Genomic DNA, 5,485 nt, shown 5'->3' with positions numbered 1-5,485 from the left:
GGTATAGATCAGAGAGAGAGGACAATTGGCTGCAAATTACACTAGTCCCCAAAGTTTTATAAATTTTTTTTTTTATTCATTGGCTCAATAACTTTGGGGACTTGAATACCTAGAGTTTTAATTGGTTGGCTAATTAAGTTGAATATCCTAATGTTTCAACCACAATTGTAATATACAGAATGTGCGTAATTTTGTGTATCCTAAAACCTGTTTTCGCCAAAAGGGGACTATGCACGAACGAGAGCCTGTGATTCTAAGCACCTTCTAGCAGTGATTCTAAGTGTTTTTTGTTGAATATACAAGAGTTAAGTTTATTAAATTAAGTTTCACCATAGTTTTATATGAAAAAAAAATTGAAATGTTAGGCATTTTTTGACTATATCATCAAATGTTTTGTTGAGTTTAAGCTGCTGTGAGTGACACAAAAGTAAAATTTTTCAATGAGAAATGTTAATTTACAAAAATTAATGATAACTTGTAATGTTGTAAACAGTTTTATGAGTATACTTTCGTAATTTACAACATTTGATTTTGTTTTGGCGTATTATTTTATTTCAACTTTTGAACTCAACAAAACATTCGATGATATTTCATCAAAAAATGTTTAACATTTCAAAGTTTTATTCATAGAAAACCTTAGTGAAACCTAATTATTTTTTGGTATAACTATATCAAACATAACGCTAGTATATTCACAAAAAATATTTAGAATCACTTGCTCTCATTCATGCATAGTCCCTTTTTTTATCCTAAAAAATTACTTTTTTCCAGATGATTCCAAATTGTCTGATTTGACGAGAAAAGCAAAAGAAATTCGGCGGCAAATAGCGGATTTCGGCGAGAGCGGCGATTCCACTACATTAAACATCTTAATACCTACCACCATGCCAAATTTCAGTGTTTAAACTTTTTTTTTCTTAACTGAGTTCTTTTGGCTTTTAGTTTTGTTTTCAAAAAGTGTCACACTCTGCACTCCCCCCCCCCCCTTTTTCTAAGGTCGATTTATCTTGGGTGAATACCTTACCCCAAAAAAGTTCGTAAGATTCTTTGGTACAAACAGACAAACAACCTATTAGTTTTGCATCAGAATTACTAGCTGATACTTTCCAATCATCAAAGGCGCGGAAATATTCAAACACATAACATGAAAGTAAACTTCCCTAAAATGATGACATCAATCAGTTCAGTGGAAATCTTTACAGACAAACCGAAAAGAAAACCTGATTGCTATAAATAATATTTATAATAGTATAATTCGTTATAACAAGAATAATCTCCATTAACAAAATAACATTTTAGATATATTCTTCTTTAAGGTAGTTCCACGAAGTGATTTTAACCAAAAAAAATTAAATCATCTTACTTTAAATATAAATTTTATCATCACTCTTTCAACTAATACCGGTTATTGTTTATAAAAATTAACGTATGCAATTTGAAAGAAGCCGCAACAATTAAAAATGTATAGCGATTGAAAAAAGTAACTGGTAACAAGTAAGTACACCTACTAAACAATGATTTTAAACCTTCCCAGGACCTAAGAGATGCATCATTGTAAAAGAGAACCATACATAAGAAATTAAAGAGTAGCTTCACACCTTTACCAATGAACTAAAAAAATAGAAGAAATGTTTTATTTTGTTAAAACTCGTTTATAATTTGGAAAAAATTATTAATAATATAGCGATCTTTGAATTAATTTTTCTTGTATACTGGCTACCTATGCAACATCATTGTTTCCTGAAAAAAAACACTACTTTATAAAAGAGTATATAATATTTTAAACTTTCTTGGATTTATCCTACTAGAATTATTTTTTTAAATTTGAAAATTGTAGTCCCCCCCCCCCCCCTCCCCTTAAACTGGCAGGGAACGATATTTTATTTTAGAATTAGGTTACGTTATAGGCCAGGGGGCGAGCGCTGCAGCTAGGCAGGCCAGGATCCGAGCACCGCAACCAGGTTCATAGTCTTGTCAGAGTGGGGAGGGGGGGGGGGGGGAGGTGATTTACAAAAATTTTAGCAGCATAGGTGCTGTATAATTTACATTGTCTGCCGTTCTATGGGGAAAATATTTTTTATCTTATAATTTAGATACATATGACTACTTCATTAGGTACTAGCGGCTATGCTTATAAATGCCTCGTAAGGGCACTTTGTCTTTAAAAAGTAGGGGACTCTTCAATGAAAATTAAAAACAATTTTCTGAATGTACCTAGATATTTTGAAGATATTACTAAAACCACTTTTTATCTTAATTAATCTAATCTGTGTAGAGACTGTAATCCTTACGATCTTAAAGTAAAAGAGTTGGAAGTCTTATCCTAAAAAGAGAAGCTGCGCATTTTTACCTTCATATATGTAGTGTGCAATATTAGTCGTTGTTTTATTTGTTGTTCATGAAAGATGTTGTTGATTAAAAGTGCTTGTTGGCCGGTCTGCTTACATTACCCTAAAAATTTTTAAAATTATAAAAAAAAAATCCTGATTTAAGTAACAGGATGTCCATCTGTCTGTTTGTTCTGTTTTTTTCTCAATAGAAGTTAAGTAAAAGAACATGATTTTCAGTCGCAAAATGCAGCAATTGGATCTCTATTTTACTACCTAAATCCATTGGTGTTTAATCTTTTTTGTGTGAATATACTAGTTTTTTTTGTTAGGTATGGTTTAGGAAACGCAAAATTTAGCGGCAAAAATACATTCATCAAGCTATTATGCTAGAATATAAAGAAGCAAAGTTTATTTTTATGTATAAAGCTTAAGATCTCTGAAATTAGGGGCTAGGGGCGTTGTTAAGGATCTCAGAAATTGCTGGTTGAAAGTAGTTATACTTTTCAGAGATGTAAAAATTTCTTTGGTTGTAATTTTTCTGGGGCTAGAGGTGAAACAAATAGTCAAAATTATATAAAGCAGAAAGATTTTTTGTCTGTAGCTAAAGATCTCAGAAAATACTGATCATAATTGATTTTTGTACAGAAAAGCTTTATAAATGTCTTGGGTAGATTTTTGACTATTATTCTAAGGGCGAAGCAACTATCAAAATTATACATCCCTTTTAATTAATATATTACTAAAATCCAGTTTTGTTTAACCGCGACCATTACAAACACATTGCGCATCCGCTTGTCGTCAGGGAGGTTATAGGTTCAAATTTCGGCATAACACCGTGTCATAACTATAGACGTTAAAAATGGTTCCTACTGCTGTATAACTAAAACTTTTGTGATCGTTGAACTTTTATAACGTAAACCATTTATATATCCAACAACAAAAAAGCTTAAGAAGCCTTTTAACTTTATACTTTTTTTACTTGCGTTGGATTTAAATGTTATAAATAATTTTTAACATATGGGTTCTATTGTAGTTAAATGAAAAATAATGTAATACCTGATTTTTTTTAGTAGAACATCGTACGTAGAAAACCAATCTGCCATCACTCAAAAAAATTGCATCTCATCTTTAGTAAAATCTGAAAAGATCTAAACTATTAAGTATATCGATGAAAATTTAAACAGGGATATAACACCCAAAGATAAATTATAATGCCTTTTCCATTACACCATATATATATCTTTAACGTTAATTAGTAATTGCAATTATGGGTCACTTAATACACACAGACATACACACCCACACACACACACTTACAAGTGCGTAACCTTTTCATTTAAGAACAACATCGTCTCCCCGCATGGTTTGTATTTTATTAACAATAAGCAAACGTTTATATTCTAATATTTTTAAAAAATCACAAATAAAATCAATATGTTAATGCATTTATAAAGCATACGTATTGCAACAATGTCATATTATCTTTTAAATTACAAAAAGTTATTTGTTATTGTCCGGCCATTTTGTTTTTTGGTTGGACTTATTTTAATTTACTATCAGCTGTAGCATAGATTTAAAAATGAGAGACGTTTCTTCAACATTACAAAAATTTTTTGATAAATATTACAACACAAATATTTAATTTTCATTTCAATAATTTATTGTATTATAATGACTTTAAGATTGTATATGTCATTTTTTTAGTTTGCTAGAAAAATTAAATATTATTGAATTTATTTTTTTGGGATCATCAGAACGTCAGCCTAAATTTTTTAAAGACTCAACCTCCAGCTGATTTCCTCAGGGAAAAAGGAAAGTTAAAGATTCTTTTTTCTTACCTATTTTTCAAAAGTACGACTGAAAAAAGGTTGACCTCAAAAAAGGTTGACCTTTTATTTCTATCGGTCGACCTTTTAGCTTTTGTGAACTGGGCTTTTAACTTTGTGTACTTGAAATTATTAGGGGGAAAGTCTACAGGTATGATTAATTTATATCTCATTGACCTATCCCTATATCCTGTATTATAATGAGCTTTTTAATCTTAATTGATCAGGGAATTTAATTTTCGTTCATTTTTAAGTGGGAAAGAAAATCTTTGAGTCTTTTGGTTCGTACGTTTGTTCTTTGATGCCAAGGTTCGGCAGTCTTAGCTGCAAGCACCAAAAATTCAAATCATAAACCGTAGTTTGCAGCTTAAAACTTGTACTTAACCGCAGTTGCCTGTCTAAATGCTTATTATCATGATATTTTTTCATAATTTTTCATAATTGCTATTGTGTTCTTTTTGCAAAAATATAAAAAAAGACTTTGCTGATATAATTTTATGCGGTTTTGATGGGATGCTCCTATAAAATCCAGGAATGGAAGTAATAAATGTGGACTTTATGATCGAGAAAATTTTCTCGGTAATTTCTCGTTAGTCCTCATTTATTGGTCAGTAGGAAAAGAGGGGATAGGGTGGTTGAGGGCTGTCGTTATACCATCCAGATTGAAGGACTAATTTATTGAAGTAGACGAAAATATGGTGCAACATCCATCCAAGTATATATCGATTAATCCAGGAAATTCATTGTGGTGGAAACAATGTGACACATAAAAGCATTAAGCTAAATTTATTCCTACTTACTGTCAAGGCAGTGCCACCATACACTCGCCAAATTTCTTGCATGCATTACATTTTAAAAGAACATCCACAAAACAAAATTATTGACATTTTTGCGTTCTATGGTTGAATAATCTTCTTTTTGAAATTTTTTTTTTAGAGATTCGCGCGCCTTTTTACCAACAACCAAAAGGAAATTTCTGACTCTATTTAGATTTTGAACTCCTGCCAAAAATAGCTTGGACGTCCTTATTTAAACCATTATTGTTAACAAAATTCTAGGGTGAATATTTTTATATTAATAATTTAAAGTAGAATGATGTATGTTTGTCTGTTTTTCTGAAGCTAAGATCTTGGTAACCGCTGACCGACAAGGTTGTGATTCTCGAAAAAAATATGTCTATTTGTGTCTGTCTATCTGTAGCGAAGGATCTCGCAAACTGCTGGACAGATATGGTTTTCATTAAAGTAAAAACTTTTTATTGGAGGTCTAGAGAAGTTTTACATTATACTAATGATACTTATAATCATGTTATGACTACATTCTTATATT

General features: G+C 30.8%; 1 long non-coding RNA gene across 1 annotated transcript; it reads right to left on the bottom strand.

Moving 5' to 3' along the window:
- Positions 1–1,620: 1,620 nt before the first annotated feature.
- On the bottom strand, positions 1,621–3,637 carry LOC145305560 (uncharacterized). Its single transcript, XR_013874617.1, has 3 exons — positions 3,387–3,637; positions 2,351–2,451; positions 1,621–1,740 (listed from the first exon to the last, which is right to left on the bottom strand). It is a non-coding gene; the product is annotated as an uncharacterized LOC145305560 (long non-coding RNA).
- Between the last annotated feature and the right edge of the window lie 1,848 nt (positions 3,638–5,485).

This window comes from Acartia tonsa, chromosome 14, assembly GCF_053477335.1.
Source record: "Acartia tonsa isolate MP-2025a chromosome 14, ASM5347733v1, whole genome shotgun sequence".
In the NCBI taxonomy this organism is placed as follows: Eukaryota; Metazoa; Arthropoda; class Copepoda; order Calanoida; family Acartiidae; genus Acartia; species Acartia tonsa.
The sequence above is the reverse complement of the archived record's forward strand: the minus strand, read 5'-3'. Positions and strand labels throughout refer to the sequence as shown.